The 20,914-nt window shown below is 40.3% G+C and overlaps 1 protein-coding gene across 18 annotated transcripts in view; it reads left to right on the top strand.

Moving 5' to 3' along the window:
* The first annotated feature begins 237 nt into the window (after nucleotides 1-237).
* LOC143221689 (tubulin glycylase 3A) overlaps nucleotides 238-20,914 on the top strand; it is a 42,262-nt gene continuing 21,585 nt past the window's right edge. For 3 of the 18 annotated variants that reach the window (XM_076447118.1, XM_076447115.1, XM_076447107.1), the window contains exon 1: nucleotides 858-19,483. The gene's annotated coding sequence lies outside the window, so the exon portion shown is untranslated. Of the gene's footprint in view, nucleotides 816-851; nucleotides 19,484-20,914 lie in introns of those variants that run through there. The other 15 variants (XM_076447122.1, XM_076447120.1, XM_076447123.1 and 12 more) reach the window with 14 other exon arrangements.

Here is a 20,914-nt window from a genome sequence, read left to right as displayed (position 1 = left end):
TTTTGATAATTTTTTTGTGAGACGATGGTATATGGATCCCTAATGATGTCTTCAAAATATTAGGTGTAGTTACTCAATAGTTTCAATGATATAAACAATTAAACTTTCATACCTTGTTGATATATGTACCATGATTTTCAAATAAAAATCGATGAAATCATGAAAGTTCAATTGTTTATATCATTGAAACTATCGAGTATATTTTGCAGACACCATTAGGGATCCATATACCATCGTCTCACAAAAGATTATCAAAATCGAAGTCGGACACTTGGGGTCCTTCCCTTGTAAGGTTCCACTGAAAACTATTACACTATAATTGAAAACAATTTAAAACAATTAAATTAAAACAATCTATCATGCCGATAGATGGCACTCGGTGACGTTCGAGTTTTTTTGTGCCCACGTCGTCGTCGAACAGCTGATAATTCTCGAAAGACTTTCGAATTTGGAATTAGAGCGGCTGAATCTCGATTGGCCGACTGACGAACAATGAACAGGATGGACGCGGACACTCGGAAGAAACCAGAAACGCGATCCCGCGAGAGCGTATAAGACACGGTGGCATTTATTCGCGTCAGTTGGTGGATGCGATCGGTGATCTGACGTAAACTCCGTCCGTGTCCCGTGTCCTCGTGTCCCGTTAACCACGGTTCGTCGAACAGCCCGCAACGATCGCTCTTTGAACGCACACCGGCACGCGATCGCACACAGAAACCGACACGGAACATTGACCATCTTCGTGCTGGAGCCTTCAATATTTGTCAAGGCCGATCCTTCCGGATCGGGCAAGGATGCTGCAGTCAACTTTCCCGGTAACGTACCCATTTCCCTCCTCTCTTCCTCCCTTCGCCTCTTTCTCTCTCGATTGACCCCCTTTCACTATTTTTTCGTAGCTATTTTTATGAGCATCGAGCGGCGAGATACGGTTGTTCGCATTAATATTCGGATGAGGTACTGTTTCTAAATTTTTCCCTCGTGTACGACTCGTATAGTCGCACCACCGTCACAAATATGTGACATCCATAATCTGGCAGTTCACTTAAAAACAGTCAAATTAATTTGATGCACTCTCTCTCTCTTCGTTGTTTAAAGCCATAGTAGAATGCATCATTTTCAGAGAATCTGTCATTTTCTCCTGCTAAACTGTTTTAATAATTCAAAATTGGGTACGTTGCATTTAATAAAACTTTCGAACAAGGAAGGTAAGCAACGAAACAGATGCTGGTAGCGAACGTGTTAAAGTATGTTAACATATTACCGACCGGTGATTGTCTCATAATTTTGAAAAATCTATGGTACATGGCTAAACACTTTTAATGGAAACTTCAATATACTCACTCACAATAATGTCATCTAATAGTTTCATTTAAAATAGTAATGTAAAAGAAAATTTCTATGCTTTCTTTTGGTACAGCACAATTATTGAAAATCCTATTAGAAGGTTACCGTTAGGTAAAGTGTTTAAATGTTTTATTAAACGCAACGTAAGCATAAGTACCTCAATTATCGAGCACTAAACGCAATTGTGGCATAAATTGCCTTGTAATTTTTTAGTTGATTTTTTAGTTGACTAAAAAATGTTTCACGACAAGATATTTATAATCGCAATATTTCTAAAAGAACCAATCAGCAGCAAGTCATTTTGATTCATCCGGTAGTGCTAGTGTTAAATAACAATCTTCACAAAATTAATTTGGCTGTTTTCATGTAAACTACGAGATTTTACACGCGTGTGTGTCGACATTAACTTCAAAATAAGAAGTTCCATATTATTTCCCAATGATTGAAATCATAAAGATGCCATGGGTGTTTAACACTAAACCTACCACCACCAGTCAAAATGACCAGTTCCAGATTTACTATTTAACAATTATTGAAATAATGAAAATGATTTTATGAGAATTGATTGTACAAATATCTTTAATAGAGCACATATTATAATTGGAGCCGCACAAAATCTAAATAAAATCAATCTTGTCATTTTTATAAGGGAACATGTACCAGTTCCAGTGTTAACTAAAATTCGATAAAATGAAACTGGGATGGAAATCAGCATTGAAACTGTACGTAGAATAACGAGGAGTAATGAGTTTGCCGGTCGGTTTATTAAATCAGAAGCAATGAAACTTGACGACCGGTTGAATAGCAGCCCAAGCGAGGGTTAATATCGAAGCGGAGCACTGGTCTCGTCGAATTACAAAATTGACGGTCCCTCAGCCCTTGTATCTTGTATCGCATGGCCGCAGACTGCGCAAAGGCCAGTCATAAACAGAGCCGCGAGTTAGACAGAGAGTTCGGGATTTGTGGTCAACCGCAGCGAGTTCTCTCGTTCCGAGTGCTCCGGAGTGAAAACGAACATGGAAAACGTCGATCTGCGGTCGCTAATTCTTCGTGGATGCATCCGCGGATTAGAGTTCGTTCTACGCTCGAGAAGCAAACGCGGGTGTAGTTTCGTCTCGTTCCGATCGGAATCAATCCGATTCCGTGACAAAAGCGCGCACGAAAATTGCCCTCGGAGATACAGCCACGCACAGTCGTAATGATCCCGTGGACAAAGTGTGCAGATAATTTCATACGCAAGAAAGCTGCATTTGTACTTACAATTAGAGCAATTGTCCATCTACATACACTGATGGTCAAAATGATAAGGCACCTCAAGGTTTTTAGCAATGAACATTTATTTGTACATATCTGCACGTAGAAAGTGAATATAGAACAAAATAAGGTAATAAAAGTTAGTAAACTTTTATATATAACATACTAAAAATTAAATAATTTGTTCAAACCATTTATTATTTCTCCAAAAATTGACTTTTAGTGTGGGCAAAATGATAAGGCACTTTGAATATAAAATAAGAAAAGTATTAGAATTCAACAAAATTACACAATTTTTGGCAGTTTTAGTAATGCGGACTGCCCTTTACGTTTTACCACTTCAATCATTCTTGGTAAACTTCTATATAGATTTTTTATATCATTTTGATGTATGCTTTTCCAAGCTTCTCTAAAATTGCTGATTTCAATTCGGATACTGTACTGTACTGATTTCCACCTTCGTATAATATTCTTGACAGTCTTCCCCAAACGTTCTCGATAATGTTTAGATCAGGAGACTTTGCAGGCCAACTCAAAACCTTTATATTTTCCGCTTGATAATACTTTTTTACTATGCGAGCAGTATGCACAGCTGCATTATCTTGCTGAAATATATTTTTTCTGCCAGCAATTCTGCGAGCATATGTTCCAATTTGCTCTTTAATTTTTAAGTAGACAGCACTATTCATACGGCCTTGAATAAATCTTATTTCCATTTTTCCTCTATAACTGATTCCTCCCCATATCGTTACTGTACCGCCACCACATTGTCGACGGCACGAAACCCTTTGTTCCTTTCTTAAATCACGGAAATAGTACTTGTATCCATCTGGACCATCGAAATCTAGTTTTTTTGTGTGTACAAAGACGCCTTATCATTTTGTCCACCAGTGTATATGCGCGCATTTTTCCAGTGTAACCCTCTTTCGTCTCTTCTGTCCATCAATCGATTCACATCTTTCTTCCTGGATACTCCCAGACAGTTTTTGCTCGATGCTTACAAATATGGCAGACTCTTGTTTCCAGTGCGTCGCGAAGCAAGATCAAAAGTTTTCGATCGCGTGTGCAGAGAGGAAGAAGTGCACCGTGCATTTTATACGCGACGCGACGCGAGAAATGATCTCGAGACAGACGGGCGGGCAAAAAATCCCGGAACCCTTTGCATCTTGGCTGGAACTGAAACCGGGAGCTGTCGCGACGAGCACAGCTGATTTTCAGTTAAATGGATTTGGAGCCGTTCGCTCGGTTCGAAACAGCATCCAGCATTCGCGAAGAGCCCACAGCTTTTCCTTCTATTCGCGGACGGACAACAGACGACCGCGCGCCTTCAGAGTCGTGCCGACGGAAAGCTACTCGGTTTTCTGATGTACGATCGTCGAGAAGGAAGGTGTACATCCTCGTCTATAAGTCATGGGACGCTTCAAAACAAATTCGCGTTGCTTAGCAAATCTATTTGTTGCACCAGTTCTGTCGCTGATTGCTTCTAACCGCAATCTTGTCTTAAAATATACTCGTTTGTGGATTCGTTTCAATCTTGGGTGCCAGACAATTCATCCCCTTCGAATCTTTGTTCAATTATCAATTTAATGACCATCAAAACACACCGTCTACACAATTTTCAATATTCACCACTTGTCAAAATGAAAATATAAGCGAAAAAAATTGTCGATCTCTAAACTGCTGTGAACAAAGCTGGCAATATTCTAATTGTGTGCTTGTCGACTGCACAATTTTTACTTGAAGTACGATAAAACCGTGATATAAAATCGAAGACCAACATAAGTCACTGTAAAGACTTTCTTTTGTAAGATCACGTTGAAGAACAATGTTTATTAATATTAATATTAAAAGGAAAGGAAGTTGAAGGGATTCAAAGCGGTAATAAATTGTGATCCTTTCATCTTGTGGAAGTACTTGAAATATGAGAAATCGTATTTCGTAGACAAGCGAGTGTTTAATAGCACCATTGCGAGCGAAAGGCTGTAACTAGCAAAGCAAGCGCCCCATGACTTCTGGACGGGGGTGTACCTTTCGGTGAAAAGCTTTTCCCGGCAGCGTGTATACCAGGGCGAAAGAGGACGAGGACGACAACGACGACGACGACGAAGAAGAAGAACAGGAAAAACAGAAATAGAAGGAAGAAGAGGAAGAACCATCTGGTTTCTCTTCCTTCGGTCTCTCAAAAGAGCAAGTTAGACGAAATACTTTAATAGGACCACGTGACTGCGAGCCTCGCCGAGAGAAACGACGAAAAGGGAAGCTCGGGTGCTTTATGCCGATTATTACGAGGAAGCTATTAGACTGGCAACGCCCGAGGGAGTGCACCACTTTCGAGGCCCACGCCGGCCATTGTCTGCGTGTCAGCGACGGGGAGCGGAAAATCAAATTTGTTAGGGCGAATTCAGCGCGTCTGTTGTTAACACCCCGCCTCGCCGCTGCACCGAGGTTCCTTTTTAAACTTGTCGCCGCGCTGGGCGTTTAACTTCGCTCCAACATCGGACGAAACTGCTCCAAACGCGGCTGAAATATCGTTGTCCTCGTTTGCGAACGATTACCGGTCGCGATCGTTCCAAACGATCTACATACGATCCTCTGATCCTCGATCTTGCTCGTTTAGCACAAAATTCGTGTTTGTTTTATCATACTGTGGGAATGTCGTAGACTGTTGACTTCGTCGTGATCAAATCCCAGAAAGGAACGAAGGAAAATGATTACTAGACTGCGGATTTTATGCATTTGTGACAACAATGGGTACGTACAATATAAAACAGTGGAGGTATTAAAACGATTTAAGGCCACCAGTGTACTAGTTTCACCTTAGGAAGATAATCAAAAGAAGAATGAAATTTTTATTTGACTCCTGTGCCTTGCAATCAATGGAAACATTTTTTATTTTGCATAAAGATCCGCAGTCTAGTGATTACACAGTCTATTGATGTATTCACATTTTGAACATCTATTATAATGAAACAATTTTTCACTATTTTCGTCCGTTACTCAAGTAGTATGAATATTTTGTAATCAAGGTGATCTGAAGGTCATAGATGGCGAATCAAAGTGTACAGTCCTATTTTAAAAATATCCTACAGGAAACTTATTTGCCTATCATTAATGTTCACCATCTGACATTTTTCCAACCATGAAAAATAATCGAGATGTTCAGAATGTTCGAGTTAGGTGCTACCCCCTGTACACGAACCTGCATTGAGAATAAATTGATTGTTCGAATAATAATAACGTGTGCACATACATGTACGCTTGACACGTAACAGCAATGATTTATGTAATTAAGAAAAATCGATCGTTTCGACCCGTTACTCGAGCTTCCTTCCTTAATCATCGCCGCAACCGCGACCAATTAATCAATGTCTTCGGCTGTTGGTGCACCAGTGTGCTCCTACGCGGGTCCCTTGTGGTTGTGTGGCGGTTCTGCTTGGTTGTATGCGCGCGCTCCGGATATTCGAGGCGATTTTAACCATGAAAGTTAGCCAGCGGAGCATGCATTGTCCGAGGCTTTAGCCGAGGAAGCCGCGAGCGAGCAGCTGGTCGAACGTAAACGGTCGATGTTAAAGTTTCCATCGATAGATTGGTATTTATAGCTGACCTGTATTTCATTTAACCGAAACTATCGCCGCTTTGTCGGCAGTGCGACGGCTTAATGAAGCCTCGTTTGGGAACCTTTGTTTCTAGCCGGCGACAACGGCGTGTAAGCGATGTATCGAGACTATCGAGAGAGACACGAACGATCACGGCGGACGATCACCAAGATTATCTCGTGATTGCTTTCTGCTCCCGATCGACCACTTGACGCTTCACGCGACCGCCCAAGAACCTCGTCTTTCGCTAACAGATTCACTCCGTCAATGATATGAAAAAATGCCCTCGTAGACTTTGAAGGGAATTACTATAGCTTGGACAAATTTGGGAATATTTTTTTAATGTGTTTGTGCTACAGCATCTATACGACACCCACCTTTTTCCTCATGGTGAAAATTTACTCATTTACTATTAGGTCGGAAAGAAAGAAAGAAAGAAAGAAAGAATTCTCAAAAATTAGAATTATCTGGAGCATCCAGCTTGTTTAAAAATTGTGGAAAAATAAATTGAAAATAAAAAGAAATTGCCTATAGTATGCGCAGACGGTTTATTAAAATCTACGGTATTAATTCTCACGATTATTATTATCATTAGCGAAGAAAAAAATGTTATTTCCTTTAGTATATCCATGATTTTTGTTCTCAATGGGTTTCTGTATTTTTCATACACGTTTTGAATCATATCTTCATTTATGTGCATTACACCAATCTATAAAATCTTTCTGGTTCAGGTTCCGAAGGCAATGACAAAGTTGTTCCGAGGTTTCGCGAGGGCCGACTGCGGAGAAGCCGCGTTAGGACCAGCAATTCTATTCTTATTACCGTTACGTGCCTCGAACGAGCCAGTCCTTTGACGTTGTTGATGGTAATTGCGGCCGTAATTGCAACCGCCCGGAGAGTCTAGAAATTGTGATCAATGCCAGTGACCTTCTAAAATTATCTTCCTGCTACACCCGTGTACTTCAAATTATCGGGACAGTATTTGGAGGCGGTGAAAGGTACCGGTTTGAGAGAAAATTGTCGCGACACAACGAGGATCATGCTGGAGTATAGTCAGAGCCAATTCAACACGAGTTTATAGACTAGAGAAGAAAGGGGAATTCATTTTTCTTAGATCGTACAGTTGCCGTTTTCTTAAATCAAGTCTTCGCTGCATTTAGGTTTGTCTTGCAGCGTTAAAAATGAATGAATTTGAGAAACAAAAACAGTTGATTATAGCGAAGATATCGAGCTCACGGTCCATATAAAACTGTTCTTTTTTTCTTTTTATCGGCATACTTTGGCAAAGTTTGTAGGTGCGTAGCATCAGCTTCCCGCGCTAGCGCCTCCATTATTTATGGAGAAACCAGCCACCGGAAGTTGGGAACTCGAAAGAGCCGAACGAGGGGCCGCGATCGCGAGGAAAAATTCCAATCTTTAGAATTTGTTAAGAATTCCGCTGCTCGGGCATAATTTACGATGCAGATCCGGAGTAGAATCGCGAATTAAACGCGACCTATCGACGCTCGTTGCCCGACTGCATTTTATCCCGCTAAGCGTCGAAGAGATTCTAAAGCAAATTATTAAAATATATTATAATAAAAATAATCGATTTCTTTTTCGACTCGAATCTAAAAGGTTCGACCTCTTTAATGCATTTTCTGCTGCATTCATGGCAAAAATGAGAGTGCGAAATACATATAACACAGCAAAAATATGTATTAGAGAAATTTAAGAACTCTGTTATATTATTCGCGACTTATTAAAATTACGTATTTTGTTGAAAGAATTTAGCTTCTCTTGTGGTTTTGAACTCCGACGTTTTTCCCCAAGAAATGGAGAACCGTTGAACATTCCGTGCAACGTCAAGCAAAGCGTAACTGGAATATTTTTCCTTCAGCCTGCGGAAAATACGAAAAAAATGTAATGGGGAAGCAGTTCAGAAAGAACTAGCGCGGCGGCTTCAGCGTTTTCTGGACCGAGTTCTTCGAGAAAGTAAACTTGTAATCGAAAAACTAGCTGCTTCGATAAGCGAGCCGTGAAATGGGGGATTTCGAACATGTCGAGGCAGCGGAAACCGGAAACCGGAAACACCTGTATGTATCGTCTTCGGTTTCTCGATTCGGCGAGAAAGACGAATCGAAATCTTCTGGTGTCTTTTTCGCGTCGTGATCGAGTCTCGTTTTCGATTTCTCGTCGAGTTTGCTAAAGCTTCCAGCGTGGCAAGATAGAATGAAATTATCAACTTGGATGTCCTGTATTATGGTGGTGAATTGCGTCTATTCAGTCTAAATGAATTTATAATTAAAACATTAGACTTCAAACAGCTGAAATATACAGGGTGTACCGTTATGTCATAACCTAACAATTTACCTTTATCAAAATCAGAATAATATCATGTAGCACCTCTTTGGATTAGTCTCAACACCTGCTGCTATTTTCTAAAGAACAAAATATAGTATTCTATCTAAGAAAAGTAGATTGACATATTTTTTTGATAACGACAACGCCTTCCGAGATATCCTGCTGTTCTCACCCTGTATGTTAGACTTGACTTCTGGAAGTAACGTTGTAACTACTTTAAGACAAAAGAATTTGCAAAATAATAGGTCAATTGTGTAAAACACTTGAAGAAGTTATAGCATTGACTTCACAGTGGTCCAGTGGTTTATTAAATTCATTTCATATATTTTCTACAAAAAAGATTAGAAACTCCGATTGCCTCTGAACTTTAACAAAGTCCACGTTGTTAATGCAAAACCCATAGCGGACTGTAGCGGCAATGTAGCTCAATTAAATCGGTCGAGAACGGATAATCGACTCGCAACAATATCGATCTCTTCGAATGCTTATGCAGAGAGTAGCTCGCGCGGTGCATAGCAATATTGTGCAGCTATCTTTGGGGAGATTAGGGTCGCAGACTCGAAGGAAGACGCGTGTACAAGGGTGGCGTGGCTGGACGCAACTATGCGAGCAAACTTCCGGGTTACAGTGTCCAGCTAACTATGCGTCGAACTGCTGATGTTTGCCTCGATATACCGGCAGCAACAGCAATTACAAACTGCAAATCGTGGCCGACGAAATCTGATTAGGGGACAAGTTTGCTCGAATCTAACGACTCGAATTCTCTAGCGGACGGAATAGTGACTCGCATACTTCCATTAACTCGCAAACTTCCAGAATTTTTGCTCCCTTATCCAAAAGTGCTATGGGAATATTTCTGGCATAGAACCGTTCCGCAGACTCTCCTAAATGTAATAGGGTAAACTGTACAATGATTGGCACCCTAAGCCAAAATCGTAGTAAAAATCTTTCTACCTTTTTTTGAAATGTTTATGCGAGCTTAACTTGCTATTATTATAAGCTAACAGAGATTTTTCAGCAAGATAAAACAGTTTTACGAGCCATAAATCTTTTATTATAAAATAGATACAGTGAATAACAATCGTTAGACAAATAGTACAGCTATTGGCATAGTCAGAAGTAAACGTTAAACGGGCTATTTGATTTATAATTAAATATATACACACTTAGTACATCTGTAGTACAGTCCGAAATTAAGTTACAGAGCGATAAAGTATACATACTCGTAACGAAAATTTCAACAAAACTCCATTTACACTGCACTGTGGTCATTCGTCGGTCTTATTGAATGTACCAGCGCAGCGTTGCTAACAACCATATGTGGAACTCTATTATGAAAACTTACAATGTTGCTTTGAAACATAAATAAGAAGCAATATAAAATGATTTTCTATACGAGCGAATTCTTAATATTATTTGCCGTTTAAATCAAAAGTGCCAATAACTACTGCAGTGCCAGCAATAGTACAGTTTACTCTATGTTCAAAAAATATTTGAAGAGAGCGTGACGCCTGTTATTAATGCACCGATTTTCTCACACGGCTTTTTTAAGTTTAACAATTTGTACTGCTTTAAGCACGATGTTCCACAACATTATAAACATTGGAATAATCGTCCAAGTATTTTTAGCTTCTTCTTGAATCCGCATGTTTAAAAATATATGACAGAGGATTCGAATGGCTCTAGCACGCGACTGTCAGGCAGCTTCCTAGATTAAAAGGCAGGGTCGCAGCATGATCGATACGTCGCATTCTAGAGACGTTTTACCATTCCGTTAGGCGAAGGAACGCCGAGTTTACGTACTGCTTGTAAATTCGGCAAGTTTTCATTGCCGCGGCTGTCATCTCCCGAGTATCTGCAGGAATGCGGGATTAAAGTTCGATTAATCGCGGAGCTTACGGCGCAAACCTATAAAACAAGAGGGGAAATGACCCCTAGGGTCGGGTAATTGAAAATCAAGGAATTTATGAAGCCAGCGAGATACGCCGCCGTAAAACCTGGATTACGGTTGTAGTTCAAAAACAAGCCACCGCACGATTTTTCTCCAGAAAAGGCAACTGCTTGACCCGGATTCTCGCGAGGGCGAGTCATCTTTTAAATAAACCACTTTCCCCATTTACGCGGACGTAAAAAAGATTTGTCGACTATTGCTCGTTTTGCCGGCCACAATGAGATCCGACGCGTGCGCGCGGATTATTACTATGTCATGATGCACCGGGCCCTAAGTAGGGATGGGATCAAGTTCAATATGTACTCACGAATCCGAGTCAATTTCAATAACCAAGTTTCATTTCATGGGTTTCGATTACTATTTGAAAGCAACAATGCTTCAATGATTATATTTGAAAAGTATTCATTTTATACAAACTGATATCGAACCTCGGAATGAGTACTTAGAAGTTCCGAAAAGATACTTATAAGTAGACTGCGGATTTTATGCATTCATTAGAAAAATGTGTAGATGTAACTGAAAACAGTAAGGACATTAGATCAATTTAAAAATATTGTTGTATTATTTCCAGTCTGTTAAAGATATTACAAAAGAAAATAACTTTCTATTTCACTCCGGTTTGTTGCAATTCAGAGATAGAAAATTTTTATTTTGCATAAAGATCCGCCGTCTACTTATAAAGGAATCGAATCTTGGAAATCAGAACTGCATAGTGGGTTTTAAACACTTTCTTTATTAAATTCTTAACTATTTCATGAATAATATTTCCGGATAGATTATGAAATTATAGTTATACATGTTGAATTAAATTATGCATTTAGAGAACAACATAATTGATTTTAAAGGTAAAAAATTTCCGGTACGATATTCATAAAAGTTTCGAATCTGTTCGACCAAGATTCGAATACATTTGCAAGTATTATTTCCGTTTACCAAAGCACTTGTAGAAGGTTCGAAACTGTCTGGCATAGGTTCGAGTATACTTAGGAGTACTATTTCTGTTTTTCGAAGTACTTACAGACAGTTCGAATTCAATCAATCAAAGTTCGAACCTGTTTGCGAGGTACTTGATCCCATCCCTAGCTCTAAGGAATTAACACTGATACTGGTGTCATCGAATTTACCAGATTCCAAGGTTTAGCATTTTCAAAAATAGTTTTGTTGCATGAAATGATATTGTACAAGTTTCGAAATACTTGTACCACAGTTTCCTGAGTTGAACAATTGACACTCGACGTTCGAGTTTGTTAATAAGTTTCTTTTAACATAACAATCTCTCATAGAAAATAAAATGATTCATTGATTTACGAATACAATTGGTATCGCTAATCAACGTTATCTATGACAAGTACCATTACAATACAGCGAGCAACAAAAATTTATGTAAACTAGTGAGTCATGCTAGAATATATTGCAAACAGTTTTTACGCTGCAACGTTTCCCCGTAATAAATTCCGAGAGACATAGTATACGAGTCAGAATCACAGTTTCCATAATTGTTTCCATAAGCTCCGCGTTGATCGGTGAAAAGGGAGATGGAAAATTGAAATTTTCGGGCTTTTCGAATAAAGGAGTTCATTTCCCATTGAGTGTATACATAGTATACGAGTTAGACTCACAGTTTCAATAATTGTTTCCATAAGAACTGTGTTGACCGGTCAAAAGGGAGATGGAAAATCGAAATTTTCGAATTTATTTCCCATTGAGCATACTGCGAAGGTCCGAAAGTATGCGATTCGCGCAATTATGTACAATTATGTACGATCTGGTGGTAGCAAAGTGTTCGAGGAACGATTGGCGAAATGATATCGGCGCGCGCGTACTCATTGCCGGGTTCGGGTCAATCGAGTACGTCATCAATCCATGAATACATTTGAATCGCGCGCGCGCGCGGGTCTGAATTAAACTAAATCTCTCTCTGTCCGTTCTTGCTTAGCGTTCCGCGCTCGGGAAACGTTCATTTCTCTAATTAACTCGCGATGCAAATATTTCAATGAGCGTGGCTGCGCGGTGTGACGTTGATAAATCAATTCGAAAGAGCCGGAAGGTTTCGCAAGAAATTTATGGTGCCTAGATAAATCGGGGATAGCTTATTCAATCCGATGGAAGACACGTAAATAAACGGAAGCGGGATTTGCCAGTCATGCGCTGCGAGATTTAAAGTAGTGTGTACGTCGAGCGTCAATGTTTGCGCGATAAATTACCTAGATTAGGCAGCTCTCTCTCGTTTCTGGGGGCATTATTAGTCATGCATTCTTAACGCTTCAGGTACGCGTGTCGCAACAGGATCAATATTTGAAGAAATCTTGCAGACTTTTTCCGAATCCCGTCGAAAATTCCTTTCGACGAGCGAACGCTTTGATCCCTCTGTCGACGGTCCTCGGGTCTTTCAACTCTAATGCACAAGTATTTATCCGAACAACTCAATTAACGAACTTTGAGCACGGCCCGCGCCTTGCGCCGACGTTTCGTCGCATACTGCCAGAAATACGGTTGTCTGAAATAGTAATGAATCGCATTGATTGGACGCTGAACACCGTTATTGCAGTGATCCGAATGGACGACAGCGTTGCATTGAATTTCTTGTCGTTCTAGGTTCACCGCCGCGCCGCTCAAATGCATAATTGAGCTGTTCGCCGACGAAAATGATTAATCGCCTTTTTACATTCTACTGCCAATGTACTTGATTGATGCTTCGCCTTTTGCATTTCGAACTAACCTTAATGACAGGGCGTCATACCATTGAATGAAAAAAATTGAAAAAAAATAAATCAGAATTAAAATTAAAAGAATTTGACTGTACCTATATTGTAACTATTTCTTAAATGACATTTAAAAGATATGTAGAACTTCTCGGCGAATACAATTTTACTAAAAAATAGACTTGATCAGTTTCGTGCACCAGGGTGTTCCGTTGAAAAATTAAAATTTGTTATTTTACATAAAGAGTCGTAATACACCGATATTGGTGAATCGAGCGGCGCCGGTTTTCGAAAGAGAGCTGGTACAATAAAATGGAGTTTGAAAAACGCGAAGAATGCAATGGAAGTTGGTCCTGTTTCCCGCTAATAGCGCCGCAGCCGAAGTCGGCGACAAATTTTGTTTGAAGTGGGCTCATGCATGCCGATGAATGCGGCAAACTAAACGGATTGGACTTAAACGGGGTAACTTTCTTTCAATAAGCTCTTCTTAGCGACCATTAAGAGGCTCCCGAAGCATGCAAAAGCACTACGAACTTTCTCTCCGAACTGTTTTATCCAGATATTCCCCTCGAAACGAAGTTACGACTGAGCGGGTTCGGCTATCTATCGATTTAAACCCTGGACCAAACCGTGGCGAGGAAATTGCTCTTCCTGACCAATCAAAATGGCAGCAGCCATTTTTCTGCAGACCGTTCTAATCTACGATCTTCGCTTCACGCATAACACACTGGCCCGTCGCTGTCTACTTCGCAATGCCATCCAGAAAACGTTTGGCACGATCGAACCTCGAGATTCGTTTGTTTTATGGTTTACTCGCGACTTTAACCGTTTGTACTACGGTTTTACTTTCTACATATAGTTGGGATCCTTTTTTTTTTTAGTTTAGGACGTGTGGAAAAAATATATTTTCGTACATCCACGCGAAGGGGGGTAGTATGGGGCTCGGGGGACACTGGTCTTCGGTTTCCCCAATACACACTAAAAACAACCACACGTCCAGGACTTATGCCCTTTCCTCCCTCAACTTCTGGCTCGCTGGAGGGCCAGACGGGCCCCGCTTTTCGCATTTCTCCCGTCTGGTTTGTTATGCGAGCTGGCTCCAGAGTTGGCTCCGATTTTTCGATGATTTCTTTTTTTAATCAACGATTGACGATTAACTTCATCAGTCGATTGAATCAGTCTCCGATTTTTTGATGATTTCTTTTCTTAATCAACGATTGACAATTAACTTCTTCAGTCCATTAAATCAATCGTAGATTTTTCAATGATTACCTTTTGTAATCGTACACATTAATCAATCAATCTTGATTAAAATTTTAATATCGATTAATGTCCAACTCTGGCTGGCTCCACTCGTGTTCTTGTCCAATATCTAGTTGGGATCCTAATCTACAACGATTAGATCTCTTTTGTCGTACCTATGTAGTTGCGGGTTTTATGCATGCATGATAAAAATGAGTAAGTGAAACTTACAATGGTAGAAAGATCAGAAGAGATCAAAAACGTCTAATTAATAGGAGTGGGCGGGTATCCGAAAATTCGGGTTCGGGTCGGGATCCGGAAATTCGCGTGGGTAGCCGATTCTGCGTCAACCAGAGTCTACGAGCGATTCAGATATCTTTCAAGGATTTTTCTACTAAGCATTCGATGAGAAACAGAGCAATGTCACGGCAGTTGTCAATGTCACGACCATTCTACCCTGTTTTCCTTCCACGAGTTCCATATTCGAAGCAAATAGCATAATCTCAACGCATTTCTAAGCGGAACAGATACCCGGACTAGAGCTCGTACACTTATTCTGTTACGTGAATACGAGTGACTAACAGTGGCATGTATTGACCTCGATCCACCTGTCATTTTTATGTAACTTTTATCGTCTCGGAAATTATGCATTCCTATACACTGTTATAATCGTGTCGGGTGTAAGGAAAGAAATTGTCCCGGTAATTCTACATACTGTATGTCATGAATATAAAACGGCCGGTTGTTTACACAGCTAATAACTAGATCGCGGATTTTATGCATTTATGATAAATATGGATAGATAAAACCGAAGACAGTTGAATAGTTAATAGAATATTGGAATATTGAAATGTGTGTTGTTATCAATATATTCAAACTCGTCAACACACGTCGGCTGCCGAACGACCGCGTGCCGAAAATCCCAGGAAATCAAAGTAATTCAGTTAACGAGACAGACAATTTTTATTTTGCAAAAAAATTCGCAGTCCAGTAATACCATTACAATATTCAGAATTCAATAAATATTCAGTAAGATGATAAATTTCTATTTGACTCGAGTTTGGGGCGATTTGCAGATCCGCAGTTTAGCGATTATTTAAAATAGTCGCCGGGAAAGAATTTTTTGGAATAATCGGTTCGGATTAATATCGAGCGGAAACTGTTCGAGTGCAAATTGGGGAGTCTGTTGGAGAGGGCAAGATAGCTGCGAAGATGGTGTGTCGAACGATGTAACTTTTACGGTATGGTGGGCGGGGCGCAAGACGTCCGAACACGCTTAATAAGACTGGTGAAGTCAAAGTCAAAGCCGCAGCGGAGAAGGTGCGCGGCGGTGAGGGGACGAGGGGGTTAGACATAGGTGTAGAGGAAAGGAGAAGAGCTAACACTAATGATTGGTGCGCGAGCGAGCTCCCACCGTTCGTCGAAAGGGGTGAGAAGTTTGAATAGGTTGCCGAGGGCGTAACAACGTCCTAGGCGTGTATGTATGCCGCTGCTCTCTCCTCGCTCCTCTCTCGTCTCCCAGGTCGCTATACATATGTATACGACGACTAAGTACAATATAACTCCCTCTTCCTTCTCTCTCTCTGTCTCTCTACTGCTTTCTCTTGGTCTCTCTTGGTCTCTTGTCGCCACGGTTTGACGTACTTAACGGCTCCGAGAAGCGGCCGAGCAGCTCGAAACGAGCCGAGAGCAGCCTTTATCTATGCACCGCGGCTCGGATTAGCGAAACAAGATGCACTCCGGCCCGGAATGTGGTTTTCGTGGACAAAGAACGGTCATCTTTCAGTTATAATTGCTGCTTACCAGGCAGCAGCGTTTACCGTCTCATCAAACCGCACGAAAAATAGGTCACGTTTGGGAATTTATCACAGGGAAACTGAATCGCGTGTGGCTAAGCAACCTTCCATCAAATACTCGGACACGGTGCGATATTATAGGCAGAACTTTGGCGCATCGTGTATTTATGCGAAATCGAAATTGTCCAAATCACTCGCAACGGACTGGAGCAAGATATTTGATCATAGAATATAATAACTGGATGAAAGAAAATAAATTTATATTTTAATATGAATTTTCTGTTTCACACTTTCTAGCAATTGCGAACACAGCATCTGCCGGAGAATCAACAAGTAACTCATTAACTTTTTAACAACCTGATGAAAATTAATTTTCATGTAAAGATGAAAGTCTCATTTATACATCTCGGAGAAAATTGCAATCTTTCATTTGGTAATCACCTTCGGACAGAATTGAAGTTTAATCGAAACCTTTCATTCAAGGGTTAACCAAGAACTTTTTTACGTTTATATTGTAATATAAGTTTGTTTTAAATACTGAACTGTTTTATAATTTTAGAAGAATCACAGTTTTGTAGTTGATTATCTCCACGTTATAATTCACGTATGATAGCAGTATACTACTAACAATAAAAGCGTTAAATATAATTCTCCTGTTTTGATAAAATGTATATTTACTCTGCACACATATCGCATGTTCTCGCTGCGTACAATGCTTCCACGAACTTATGCAATCTTATTACCACTTCCAGCTAACTCGTTTTTACATCGTGTAGGTAAAAAGAGATCGGATTCTTCCGGATTCTTCACACAAAAATGTGTGAAACACCGAGCTGCATCTTCTAGCAGAAATTCTTACGTATCGTGCACGATGTTACCAAAGTACCCATCTAAGATTCTCAACAAACAAGTTTATCAAACGGGAACCAACCCCAGAAATTTTGTTCATATCTTTAATCTATATTCCACCAACTTATTTGTGTCATTTTTCTAATTAAAATGACACTAAACACGAAATAATTTGGTCACATCGAAAACGTAGAACCACACGATCTAAGAAACATTATGGTCCCGAGGATTTTTCTTAGATCAAGGCTTTACTGTACTGCTTATCACAGAAAAATCCTTCGATTACAGACGGAGATTTCCGTGAATGGCGCTGTCGAAGATGACTAGGCTAATCGATGGAAAGGTGGTCGAACATGAAGCGAGCGAGTCGGGCAAAGAAATTCATCGATTTCGCGTGGTAATCCGGCACTTAACCGAGGATGCTCGTTGCACGAGGGTTGGAACGTAAAAACGATGCTGCGTTCCGTGTCGCGAAGGCCATTACGCGGAAAGTGTATTCGAAGGAAGCTAATAGATCAAGGGAAATGGGTTGAAGCCGGTGAAAAAGAATGGAGTGGTATCCAGCCGTCGATGCCCCCGGGGCTACGGGGCTATACGGGACTACGGGGCTGCTCACGGTCGATAGATCACGCATCTAAGTGCACTAAATGTCTCTTTCTCCCGTTCGTTGGTTATTATGCGGCAAACTGCACCCGGTTTTTTCGTACAGGATACATTTATCAAGCCGGACGCCATAGCCAGCAGGCATACCATCTAGATACGTACACATGACCACGTCCCGAGGAACCCAGACCGATTTTCACGCGAGCTCACCTGCTGCACCCTTATCGCAACCGTCCAACTATCCACATACATTGATTCGTCGCGTTTCCACCCACGGAATATCCCCGTTCGTCCGATACCCCTGCAATTAGTTCGCGCGCTAAACAAATAGCGACGCTTTTCACGGCCAATCGATCGCACATTCCACTTGCTGACAGTGCTCTTTTTTCGCTGACACCGTGGTGTTCCAATTTTTTGAAAAATTGCCCATATTTGATACTAGATAAATAGCCATTCGCAAAAATGACGATCGGAACAGTCGAACCTCGCGATGACCCGCCGAATGACCTTTCAAATAATTTCAACCCATTAAGTACCAAATTTTTATCTTTATATTTAGACCAAACGTTGAATTACATTTGAAAAGTTAATAATCTGCTTAGAAACTAGTTTCGAAACTTCACTAATTCGAAACTTCGCTAATTTGAAACATCGCGACCCATTCAGAAGTAATTGACAGAAGAATAAAAAGAGAGAGCTGCGACGTCCATCAATTTGCTACACAATTAAATATAGCTGTCTTACCTATAGTAAAAAAATAGAAATATCTATGTTACCATCGTTTTGTATTACTAATAAAAGTGTTGAGAAACATTGAACGATGCAAAGCGTTCACCATTTGTTGGTACAGCAATGATTTTCGGATGCACTACAGTGGTCTAAATTAGGAAACCGGATCCCAAAAAACTGTTTCGGAAATATTTTACCACGTTTTTATTAACTCGTTTTCTTGTCTGTCTGTTTGTCTGTTCGGTACAAATTTTGCAATTGATTTTAAACTAACTTCCCGATGAGCTAGAGACTTCAAACTTTAAATATAGCTCAGAACTGGATGACAATGCAATATTAACTCGCTTTCTTGTCTGTCTGTAATAAAAATTAAATAGATTGATATATTATTGGAACGTCGGTATAACAATTTTCTATTCCAGATATGATCAGGTGAAGAGAAACTGAATTAAACCTGAAGTTTACCACATGTCTCTGTTATAAGCTCATCAAAATGTTTAAAATCGATTGAAAAATTTCACACACGCACAAGACTAAAAAGCAGAAAATAATTATCTAAATAAAAATAATTTTTAATATAAATAATTTTTAATATACCACGTTGTTAAGACGGACTAAAAAGCATAAAATAATTTTTGATTGTGAATTTTGAATAGCTATGAAAATGCTTGTAAGATTTAAAACGAAAAACGTGGGGCGCAAGATAATATTGAGTTGGGGAATAAGTTCGTGGCGTTTTATGTTTTCTTTTATTCTACAACGATTTTTTTTGTTCTTTGGAAAAGTGCTGTACATCAATCGAAAGAGCTCTTTCTGCTCTACAAAACTGTGATAATCGTTGTTTTGAATAATTTAATTTTTATTATTTTTCAGGCTTATCAACATTTTCGACACCTGCTTTTCTTCGCTTTCCATCGAGGTCAAAAAGCTGCCGCAGTCGCTCGGGATATTTGCGACGTGTACGGAGAAGGTGTCATAGGCGAGTCTACATCACGGGAATGGTTTGCAAAATTCAAAAATGGCGAATTTGACCTGGACGACACGCCTCGCAGTGGACGACCTTTGTTGTTTTCGGTAAGCTCGTGAGGCACTCAAAAGCTCTCAATTTTTCGACAAATCCCATGACTTGTTTGGCGACCGTCCTCTTTCCTAATGATCCATAAGATCCATAAGATCTATTAAAAATTGACAATCACAAATTTTCAGGACTGTCTGTATGGGGTTAGGAATCTGTATGAGGCTAGGAAAAATTATTTTATATTTTTTAGTCCGCCCTAAAAACATGGTATATTAAAATTTTTTGTATTTAAATAATTATTTGTGCAACCAGTTATTACATAATGTCCCAGTCAATTTTATTACAATTGGATTGTTCAGCTCGAAAATACGAACACGTATTAGTTTAAGCCTTAAGTGGTCCAATATAGGCTGCATTCCCCTAAATAAAAGCGAGGGGTTTCAGCATTGGAGAATAAGTTGGAGGATCCTTCAGAAGAATACTTTCCGCGAAGACAGTACTAATGAGAGAAACGATTACATTCCTCGGTTATGGTCCGCGGTGCGCAGACAGTGAGACAGGAGAACACAACGGAACAGCTCCGGCTCATTTTTGTCCTCTCGTTGTGCAACGCGAAAGCAACACGAGGAAATCTCGCGAAACGCCTCAAGTCCCGACGAGAATGAAGAAAGTTATTTGTGCCGGGTACACGTGATACGGTGTGGACAGGGGAAGAGAGAACGGGGGCAAGAAAGGGGAGTCGAAAGCGGAACGCGAAAGGTACAGTTACAAGAGTAATTGCCGTCTCGTTTGTTTTCTCGGTTCTTAAAATGGGATCATTACAAAGTAGTGCTTACTTTCGCGGCGGGGAAAAGAGACGACTCGGAACCGGCCGGACGAAGGGAACGAACGCGATGGATGGAAACGGGACGGAAACGGGACGGAGAGGGATGCTAGGGGGGTGAAAGTATGTTTTTCTCACGTAATTAGCCACTTCGAGCAAGAAACGACTCGGGATAAGAAAGGAAATGGTTCTGCTGGGAACACGAAAAAGACGATTTCCCTGGAAAAAGCCAAAATAATTAACCTTGCGGTGGTTTTTGCCCCGCCACCTTTTATCCCCTGAAATCGTACCCCTGATTTAAACACTGCCAAACGAACCGGCGAATAAAACCGTGTTGCGGCTGGTCGAAACTCTGCGCCCTTTCACAGCCGAACTTATTAAACTTCAAAGATTCTCTTTCGCTCAAAGACTTTCCCTTTCGCTGGTCTCCGCATTTTTACGCTGACCTTTACACGAAATAAACTTTCTTTATAACATACTGTGTTTCGTGCGGGTCCCATGAAAATCACCGACAATATTTCATCGACTCCAGATTTGGCCGACAATAACTTTGGCCGACAACTACTTTCACCGTCGACGAATTTAACCGACAACAATTTTAGCCGACGACAGCATTATCCGATAGTAACATTGTTTGTAAAGATGGTGCAGACATCTTATTCTT

This window comes from Lasioglossum baleicum, chromosome 2, assembly GCF_051020765.1.
Source record: "Lasioglossum baleicum chromosome 2, iyLasBale1, whole genome shotgun sequence".
Classification (NCBI taxonomy): domain Eukaryota; kingdom Metazoa; phylum Arthropoda; class Insecta; order Hymenoptera; family Halictidae; genus Lasioglossum; species Lasioglossum baleicum.
This window is presented reverse-complemented; position numbering and strand designations above follow the sequence as displayed.